This window comes from Triticum dicoccoides, chromosome 4A (genome assembly GCF_002162155.2).
Source record: "Triticum dicoccoides isolate Atlit2015 ecotype Zavitan chromosome 4A, WEW_v2.0, whole genome shotgun sequence".
Taxonomy (NCBI): Eukaryota; Viridiplantae; Streptophyta; class Magnoliopsida; order Poales; family Poaceae; genus Triticum; species Triticum dicoccoides.
In genome coordinates this window covers 54480399-54491756 of record NC_041386.1, presented here as the reverse complement: position 1 = coordinate 54491756, position 11358 = coordinate 54480399, and positions in this window count along the sequence as shown.

The following is an 11358-nucleotide window of genomic DNA, read 5'->3' as shown; positions in this document are numbered from 1 at the left end:
GAGCAAATAGAGTTTGTAAAAGTTTTTCCTTATCATTTCAGTTTATCAACTGAATTGCTTGAGGACAAGCAAAGGTTTAAGCTTGGGGGAGTTGATATGTCTCCGTCGTATCTACTTTTGCAAACACATTTGCCCTTGTTTTGGACTCTAACTTGCATGATTTGAATGCAACTAACCCGGACTGACGCTGTTTTCAGCAGAATTGCCATGGTGTTATTTTTGTGCAGAAATAAAAGTTCTTGGAATGACCTGAAAATCAGAGATTATTTTTGGAATATATAAAAAATACTGGCGAAAGAATCAAGGCCAGGGGCCCACACCCTACTCACGAGGGTAGGGGAGCGCCTAACCCCCTGGGCACGCCCCTGCCTCGTGGGCCCCCTAGTGCTCCTCCGACCTCAACTCCAACTCTATATATTCGTGTTCAGGCAGAAAAAAAAATAAGAGAGAATGTTTCATCACGTTTTACGATACGGAGCCGCCACCAAGCCCTAAACTCTCTCGAGAGGGCTCATCTGGAGTCAGTTCAGGGATTCGGAGAGGGGAATCCGTCGCCACCGTCATCATCAACCTTCCTCCATCACCAATTTCATGATGCTCCCGCCGTGCATGAGTAATTCCATCATTGGCTTGCTGGACGATGATGGGTTGGATGAGATTTATCATGTAATCGAGTTAGTTTTTTAGTGTTTGATCCCTAGTATCCACTATGTTCTGAGATTGATGTTGCTATGGCTTTGCTATGCTTAATGCTTGTCACTAGGGCCAGAGTGCCATGATTTCAGGTCTGAACCTATTATGTTTTCATGAATATATGTGAGTTCGTGATCCTATCTTGCAAGTCTATAGTCACCTATTATGTGTTATGATCCGTTAACCCCGAAGTGACAATAATCGGGATACTTACCAATGATGACCGTAGTTTGAGGAGTTCATGTATTCACTATGTCTTAATGCTTTGGTCCGGTACTCTATTAAAAGGAGGCCTTAATATCCCTTAGTTTCCAATAGGACCCCACTACCACAGGAGGGTAGGACAAAAGATGTCATGCAAGTTCTTTTCCATAAGGACGTATGACTATATTCGGAATACATGCCTACATTACATTGATGAACTGGAGCTAGTTCTGTGTCACCCTATGTTGTAACTATTGCATGATTGATCGCATCCGACATAATTCTCCATCACCGATCCAATGCCTACGAGCTTTTCATATATTGTTCTTCGCTTATTCACTTTTCCATTGTTACTGTTACAATCACTATAAAACAAAAAATATTACTTTTGCTACCATTACCACTACTATCATATTACCTTGCTACTATATACAATGCTGCAGATATTAAGTTTCCACGTGTGGTTGAATTGACAACTCAGCTGCTAATACTTGAGAATATTCTTTGGCTCCCCTTATGTTGAATCAATAAATTTGGGTTGAATACTCTACCATTGAAAACTGTTGCGACTCCTACACTTGTGGGTTATCACTGAGCTACTTGGTTAAGCTAAACAACAACTTGGAGAGTTGGAAGACAAAGCTTTGGCTTACTTAGTTCATTCTAAAGTGATATCTTTTGGGTGTGTGTATTGACGAAAGATGATATCTCCATCGATTTGTCCTCGTGATCAGTTATTGGATATATTGTCTTGTCTAAACTTTGGTTTGAGTGTGGACTATATCCTCAAATCAAATCAGAACCAACGATGTTCGTAATGTTGCCCTACTCCTGGTTGTTTCCTCGAGCATACACCATTATATCTTTTGGGTCCGACCAATGCTATCAGCTTGCTCACATAATTGTGGAATTCCATTTTTATGGAAACCTGGATGAATTGTTGTTGAGCCCATCGACAACATCCTTATCTTCTCCATAATTTTGTTGAACATTAGCTAGTGTTGGAAACTTTTGAAAGCATTTCTTCATGCTAGCTCATGAAGCATATGTCTAGAAGAAATAAGTGACTTCCTCTAATTCATGTGCATTTGATGCAAGTTGCCGCCGTGAATTCGAGAAAGCTTGTTTTAGCTTCCTATGGAATCGTCCCAAGTTAGTCACGCATGTGCGAAGTACTCTATGGCTTGATAGGTTGGCCACCTCCATTCCATATGTGTTTCCTAGCAGACCAAGCCACTCATTGACTTGTTCAAGTAGAGGAAGTTCCTTCTTAAGAGCATTCCTTATGCAAGGACTTTGATATCCTTGATGATGGTTCCCCACCTGAACTCGGTAGTGTTTTATTGCAAGACTACTACGTGGTCATGCTTGTTCGGGACAACGTGTTCACATGTATGTAGCAGAACCAACTCATGTTTTGGAGCTTGCTATCATAGTTCATTTCCCGAGAATCTTGCAATGTCATCTTGTCGGTTTGTGTTGCAAACTTTCTTTTCTAGACATGACATATGAAATATCCTGTTACCAACCAGATCTGAATCTCAGGCAGATATGATGGCTGAAAAAATTCCCAACATTTGCATTTTGTTCCTAGCTTACACCGCCATTGTGCCAATTTCGCATGGGCTGCCCCTCTCAGTAATTGTTGTTCATGATCATCTTCAAAAGTGGTCCTACCATGGGTCCCTTCGATTTCTAATGATAAGCAAAATTCATCCATTGCGTTGTCTTCAACAAGGTAGTCCACATCATCCATTCTAGTCTAAGTAGGTAATTCTCTCAGATTCCTTCAAACGATCATTTCTAAATTGCCTTAGGCTGGTATGAAGAGTTTCAATGATCTATGGATCAAAAGTAATTCTTTTTGCCACTTAAGGGGACAATCCAACGAGTCACCTCTTCTAAGGTGCCTCGTTATGGAACCATGGCAATTATCTCCTCACTACTTTGAAACCATGGCCTACCAAATTGAACCCTTGTCATCTGCTTCTTTCATTGCCCATGATGTGTGTTTTGTGTCTCAGCTCAAGAGATGTTTCAACATCCCATTCTGTGAGTTGAGCGTGAGTTGCTCGATCCTCGAGAAGATCCATTCTTCTAGTGTTTTCCCTTTCTTCTCGTTGTCATGTTGGATGGGTTCTCAGAGCAAGACGTCAAGACAAAAATGATGAACAAATCAACGTTCTTATGAAGTGCAACCTGGCTCGTGAAGGTTGTGTTGGCTTTGTGTCCCCTTTGTCTTCTTAACTCACGTCTTTAATCTCGGGACGAGATTCTTGTTTTAGTGGGGGTGAGTTGTCACGTCACTAGCCTTGCTATGCACTTGGACTATCTTGGTTGTTGCATCATGTCTATTTTTATTTGAAACTTGAAATGGGGATGTTCAAACCCTAGCACCCAATGGAATTCAACTAGGTTCAATCTAAAATCTTTTTCAAAGAACCCAAAATGCCCTTTGAAAATTTTCATGATTTTTGATAGAGGTGAAAACCTCTGCAAAAAATGATGAATATGTTTCTAGGACATTCTGGATCTTTGAATTAACTCATATAGTATTTGAATTGGAGCATTTAAATCCTATAAATATTTTTAAATGCTCTAATAATTCTGAAACTAGTTTTGGGTTGATGGAAATAATCCGAAAACTGCCCACAATTATTTTCAGGATTTTACAAAATGGATTAGTATTTTTACTAAGTAAAAACAGAATAAAAGAAATAGAAAACTGAAACAAAAGGAAAAGAGAGCTTACCTATAACTTACCTGGACATAGCTGCCTGTGCAGCCCACTTGGCAGCCCAGCTAACTGGCCCAGCCCACTAGGGGCCCCACCGTCTTCAACCTCTGCCAGTAGGCAGAGGCGTGTCGACGCACGCGCGCCCGAGCTCCACCTCCTGCTTCCACCTCTTACTTCCCCCTCGCACTGTCTCCGCGCGCACATGAATGTCCTCGAATCCCTCTGCATCTCCCTCACTCTGGAGCTCTATCCCTCTCCTCTAGCTCCCTCCCCGCAGCACCACCGAACACGCCATCGCCGCTACTTGCTGCTGCCGCGGCCACCGCCACTGTATCACCTCGCCAACATGTCCAAGGGGTCCGCGTCGACGTCCTCGACCTACTCACCAAGTAAAGCATCGTTGGATGCCTTGCATCGCTGGCTACCTCGTCGTCTTCTTCCTTCGGCCATCGAGATCACCGACGACCTTGCGCCCTCTCCGACGCCTCCCCGAGCCTGCTGAGCATCTCCTCGCATCCGCCATGAGCTCCTCCCCCTAACCCCCTATCCTTTGCCTCGTTTGCATGCCGTGGCCGCCATCTTGCCTGTGACCGAATGCGCTACCGCGTGCGCTTGTCGCCGGTGATGCTCCGGTGACCATATAGTCCCTGGCATGCGTCCAACATTCTCACCGCCGCGCGTAGAGCCTCCCTAGCGCCTCGCTGCGCTCGTTTGCGCACCACAGCAATCGCGCCCGTGTGTACCGAGCTCCGGCCGCCGCCCGACTCGTCGCTGCCGCCATTGCACGCCATCCCAGCACACACCGTGGCCACCATTAGATGCGCCGCATCGCGAGCTTTCTCGCGCGCCCAGCCACGCGTCTAGCCTACACCGGAGATGGCCGGGCGAGGAGCGTCGCCTCGTCTGCTTACCGCTGGTGATTAGTCGCTGGATTAGATGACATGGCATAGTCTTAATTAGCGCTAACCATCGATTAGTTAAACCCCATGTGTCATTGACAGACGGGCCCAACCCCTTAATTAACCACAAGGTTATTCCCCGTTTAAATTAAGCTAATGCCCATGGCCCACCGGTCAGTTTGACCATGCCACCTCAGCATTGACCTGGCCCCACTGGTCAGCCTCTGCTGCTGACGCTGTTACACTGACATGCGGGTCCCACTGGTCAGGATTGACCAGGGGCAGCCCAGTTGACCTGCTGATGCCAGGCTTACGTCATGCTGACCTCGTAATCATTTTCTGGCGATTTTATATTTCAGAAATGAATTATAAAATCCAGAAAATTGTTTAAACATCTAAAAATCATAGAGAATAAATCGTAACTCCAAATGAAATAATTTATATATGAAAAATGATCAGAAAATCCAACCTATCCATATGTACCTTTTTCATGCATGTTAGAAGAACTTATAGCTGCTGTTTAGGACCAATCATATAAATGGCAGTTGAATATCCACATATGGAGTTTGAATTTGAATCTTGGATTCGAAGCAACTCCATTTTACCTGTTGCTAGTTGCATTAGCTGAAATCACAGCATATTGACATGTCATGAACATGCACCATATTGTTGCATTGCATTGATTGTGTTCTTTCTTGTTTGCCGGTATTTTTCCCCTCTCAGTAGAGGTGGTTCCGACGATGAGTTCGATCACACCGATGAAGAGCTATACTATCTTCAAAAGTGCCAGGCAAGCAAAACCCCCTTGTTCATTCCGATACAATCCCACTCTCTCGCTCTTGCTCTCTTTTACTACATTAGGACAACAACGATTCAACTGTTACATGTTGCGGTAGTTGAACCCCTTTCCTCTGCATGACCTGTCATTGCCACAGTAAGTAGATGAAACCCACTAGCATGAGAAGGAGTTGTTTTGTGCCCTGATGTGCCTACTCATTGATGCTTGTTTGTCATGCCTGCTAGTGCTTATAGTTGAGTCAAGTTCGATTGATCGGGGATGAATTGGAAACTGGTGAACATGTCCTACTATTGAGAGCTAAGTGTGTGAACATGATTTGGTAAAGATAGCGGTGAGGGGCCATGTAGGAGTACTTGGTGGGTTGTCTCATTGAAACCGGCCTCCAGAACTAAGTTCTGTGTTTGTGATCCATGAACAGCTACTACCACACGTTAGGACCTGAAATATGACCCCGCTCGACTTATTAATCCCCCTGTCCTCTGTCCAGGAGTTGCAAGTAGTTTCTGGTGTTTGTAGTATGCTAGAGGCCGTGCGCAGTGCTGACCCGAGGGGTGGGATGTGATGTGGTAGGCACGTGGCACGGTGTATCAGGATGCCCGTTTGGTGCCTCGGGAACCCTGCACACATCATTCGGGGTCGTAAGTGGAAACCTCGGCCGGACTCCCTTCGGATGGAACCTGAATAGGTGATAAACCTGGACTAGGGACTTGTGTGGTTAGTCAGGTCATGGTCTACACCCGCGTCGGATTTCGCTTGAAGTTTGCTGAGCACATGTCCTGTGCAAACGCTAATTGGTGGAAACATGTGTGAAGAAGTACACCCCTGCTGGGTTATAAATGATCTATTCGAATAGCCGCATCCGCAGTAAAGGACTTCTGGGTTGCCTCTACAGTTCATAGACAAGTGAAAGTGGATACCCTAAAATGCGCAAGATACGCATGAGTGCTATGGATGGCGTTCTCGTAGGGAGACGGGAGCGGATCTATAGTGGTGTATTGATTGGTGAATATGTGGACTCGTGTGCGCCACCTCAAAAGAGTTACTTGCAGTCGTAGTACAGGATAGCCACTGAGTCAAAGCTGGCTTGCTGCAGTTAAACTCCACCACCCACTTTGTTGATACTGATGCATATGTAGCTAGTTCTGATGTAAGTCTTGCTGGGTACATTTGTACTCAGATTTGCTTAATTTATGTTTTTGCAGAGAGACTTCACTCTCACTAGTAGTTCTGCGTGGAATTCGACGTTTAGCTTGTTACCTCAGCTACGATCTTGGGCCCTCGGCAGGGTCTTGTAGATAGTTAGGCTTCTCAGCCTTTTTCATTTGTAGTTGTCTATACTCAAACAAGTTAAGCTTCCGCATGTGCTTATTGCTTCTATGACTTGAATGCTAGGTCATGAAACCCATGTTTGTAATATCTGGCTCCTCGAAGCCTAATGAATAAATACTTTGAGTCGTCAAGTTTTGTTGTGATGCCATGTTGTATTTGCACATATCGAGCATATTGTGTGTATGTTATTGAAATGCTTGGTATGTGTGGGATCCGACAACCTAGTTGTTTATTCTTGGTAGCCTCTCTTATCGGGAAATGTCTCCTAGTGCTTCCACTGAGCCATGGTAGCTTGCTACTACTTCAGAACACTTAGGCTGGCCGGCATCTGTCCTTCTTCGTTCCTGTGTCTGTCCCTTCGCGGAAATGTCACGCATTGTTCGTTTAAGTCCTTGTAGCTTGCTACGACTTGGGTTCATACGTTGATGACCGACACATTCGTTGCTGGATCATGCATGCCTGTCCCTGTAAGTTAGTGCCACTTTGGGTTTACGACTAGTCATGTCGGCCTGGGTTCTCTGTCATATGGATGCTAGCGACACTATCATATACGTGAGCCAAAAGGCACAAACGGTCTCGGGCCAGATAAGGTGGCACCCATGGGAATACCGTGCGTGAGGCCGCAAAGTGATATGATGTGTTACATGCTAGATCGGTGTCATTTAGGATCAGGGTCCTGACAGGGCAGATACCCCCCGACGACCCCCAGGTATCCCATCCGGCCATGCTCCACTGCCCGTCTTCCCACGTCGCTGCATGTGGAAAATCTTGCATGTGGATCTAACATAGTTCTTTGCCCAAAACATAGCTCGTCCAGCGTACTTTCCATATTTCAATCTCGTTTTCACACCATTTTAGACAAACACAACAGGGTTGTTATCTTCCCTTAGGACATGGAATATGCTTCTTTTTTGTCGTCGCATGTGTCATCAACTGTTATTGGCCATTAATTGTTTCCTTTCTACCTCTTTTTTGCAAACAGGGCTATCCATTTCACCTCATTGCTATTGCGACCTTTTGGTGAACTGCACAAATCACTTTTTTTCTTAAGAGTGTTTTGTGTAGTTGTACTAAAATGTCACACGGGCAACGTCTACATTTCAGTGTGACTGCACACAGGGAGATTGGTTTTGCTCTATCCTCCTCATCCAACTCCGAGCCTAATCTTCTCCAACTAGTTAGTCTTAAGAGAGACTTCAAAGGTGACCGGCTTCTATTTGTGTGTTTATTGTTTCACCAGCAGTCCTCTATTATCGTAATCACACTTAATATCTTTGGAACAGGGACGCTCAACTCTATTTTAGTGGAACTGCACAAAATGATCGGAATGTTGCATGCTCCAGACAGCTACTTTGTTCCCAACATGCCTTGTTGATTTAGACAGAGCTGGGGGGACGTTCCTGCCAATGAAAGCATGGATCAATTTTAATTTAACACCTTCTCACAACTTTGTCTTCAGTTGTTATGTAAATATTAGCTCTGATATGCTAATCATTGAGATGCATTAGCAAGGAATTTAGTTTTCTATTGTTTCCGAAAGAGCATCGATGGCAAGACACACGAAACAAAAGCTGAAAGCTGAGAGCATTGTACAATTTCATGTCGCTGGAAAATCATTTGTATAGTACGTCAATTATGTAAACAAATGCTGGAATCTTGATAGCATTTCCAGAAGCCTCTTCAGCATCCGGGTCCATGTGCCATGCACAAAATTATACTTCCTCCATTCCTAAATATTTGTCTTTTTACAAATTTCGAATGGACATATTTTAGAGTGTAGATTCACTCGGTTTGCTTCGTATGTAGTCACTCATTGAAATCTCAAGAAAGACAAATACTTCATAGTATATTTAAGAATGGAGGGAGTAGTGCACTATCGCATGGGAGACTCAGCCCGGTTGTTGCGCTGCACTAATAGTGAGTAGTAATGAGCAGTCAATTCATAAGACTAGCCACAGTGGAGAGTAACATACACTAGTAACATACACATATCCCTAGGCTATGTTACTACCTTCATAGTGGGTAGTAACTTAGATGCGGTGTCATGCAAAGCTTCATTTATTAGGTTATAGACTCATATTGCATTGGGAGATGTGATGTTACAGTAACTAGCTAAGTTACTAGAACTACCTCTCTCTTCATTAACTCATTGCCACACATAGACAAATTTTCTGAGTTGGACTCGAAGTTACAGCTGAAGTTACTCCCACTGTGGCTAGTCTAAGCCCCACCTTTCCCACTGTAACTTGCTCAGAAGAAGCAACCGTCAATACGCTCTAAAGTCTCTCTGGTGGTGGAAATGCATGGAGAGAAATGCATCAGAATGAAGCGCACCCTGAAAACTGTGACGGATGGAGGAGTAGTATGAGGCCCTGTTTGGATCACCATTTCTCTTTTGAATACACTTGTAAAAAATAAACACCTGCACCCGTCGTTTCAATTCCGGCTGGAATTTGCACAGCGGCCAGTAACTTACATGTGTAAGTTATACGCCTCTATATTGAAATACAACCATTCAAAGCATGGCCTGAAGGTGCAAAACCAAGTACGCGTATGGCCAGTCGGTCAATGCACTTCCGCTTGGCATATCACTGACATGTGGGACCGGAGTGTGAGCAAACCGATCTCAATTGACGGCAAAATTGCGAACCTGCCGTTCCTTGAGAGACGAGGAGCGAGAACACACAAACGGGCTCGCACGGAGGCCAAGATATATTCTAGCATGGTTGATCGATATCATCATTACATGTTTGATGTTTTTAACACTACCATTGGGCTCTCGTTTTCCGCCCTTCTCCCGAATAAATGTATACTTTATCAGATGCTCCACCATGCGGTTCTAGTAGTAGTACTGCTCATACAACTATAAACCTTGCGCTTGGCTCTTCGCCTCTTCGTGAAGTCGAACAATGATGGTACTCCGCATGTCGGGTACTACTGTGTATGCCTGTGGCAATCTGACACCGAATGAACTGCTGCGTGTCCACCGCCTGGGCGAGGGTAGGTTGCATTGGTCAAAAAGTGTAAGCAAGATTCAACTTGTCCTGCAAGCTTCTCCTCGTTCTGCGAGTTGACGGGACACACCAAAAAGTAGTGCTAGTCCATACTCCCTCCTTTCTGGTTAATATGGTTTAATCTTTTTTGCGGGTAAATGAGAGAGCTTTATTCATATATAAGCATTCTTAGGACGATCAGCCAAGAGACTGGTCACTAGGAAGCGAGGTACCCCGCAAAAAACAAGAAGGAAGCGAGGTGTTTCATCAAGCCAGCTCTCGGCCACATTCAAAGTGCTGCAAGCACGGTTCACACAAAGATGCGCCGCAAGGTTTGCTAACCTGTTTACATGATGAATAACAAAAAAAAGAGGAAATATTACCGAGAGCTCCTATTTGTAAAAGGATCTGAGCCAGAATTAAGCGAGAATTGTGGCGAGTGTTCCATGCAATCGACTTCCATTGTCACATACGAGAACCCTCGAAGAGAACCAAATGTGTTGAAGATTGCATTATCACATTTTAAAAATATAATAAGAGTGCAGACGCTCCTCCATCCGGTTCCTAGTATAGTATACTACATACCTCTATCGTACTAGTACTAGTACAAGTAAACATTGCGCTTGGCTGTTCGCCTCTTCGGGAAGTTGAACAATAATACTAGTACTAGTATAGTGTATGCTTCTGGCAATCTAACACCGAATTAAATGTTGCACGTCCACCGCCTGAGCGAGGGAGGGCTTGCATTAGTCAAAAGTTTCTCCATGTCCTGCGAGCCACCGCATGCAAGCTTCTCCCATCCTGCAAGCTTCTCCTCATTCGACAAGTTGACGGGACACATCAAAGTAATGCTAGTCCATACTGCCTCCTTTTCGGTTAATATGGCTTAATTTCAAACGAGATAAATACACTGTTTGTCACTGTATATTTGTAAAAATATGGTCAGAGGACTTCATAATACGCTCATTGCGCTAAATATATACATTTTCTGGTGTTTATACGGTCACTAGCTCACCCTGGCTGAGTATGTGTGTGCATGCACGTGTAGGTTGAGAACTTGAGCGTGACCGTGTGTGTTCCGTCGTGTGCTCGGACATGCATGCATTAGGGCGTCGCGTGCATTTTTGTGTCCATGTGTATGTGTGACTGTTGCATGCATGCACGAGGTTGTACTCCCTTACATTCAAATGTTCATAAGTCAATGCTTTGTCAAAATGTTGCATGCAATGTTTAATCATTCATTGTTCATCCATGCATTCCCGATATTAATACATTGGTAATGATAATTTCTTGAGGAAAACGAGCCCATGAATTCAGTACAAAGGGGACCAATAAGCCAGGACGGAGGGAGTATAAGTAGTGAACCGGAAGGAGGGAGTAGGTACTAGTAGTACAGTACTACGTAACAACATGCAGTAACAAAATTCCTCTATGCGCATCCTATCTTCTCACATGCCATGCAAGAAACTAGAGATAAGTACAAGTGAGACTCAGGAATGGTCATACACGTAGGGGGAGTACGTGTAGGGGCCACTAAGGAGAAGTCAAATCACACAGTAAGTTAGTCGGTAGAAGCAACCATCATTTCAATCTTCAATGACATGTACGCAATATAAAATGGTTGATATGGAGAGAAAAAGAAAACCACTATATATACACTAGCAGGAGCCTAAGCTACAAGCTTGCTTGCATGGGTTGCTCTCT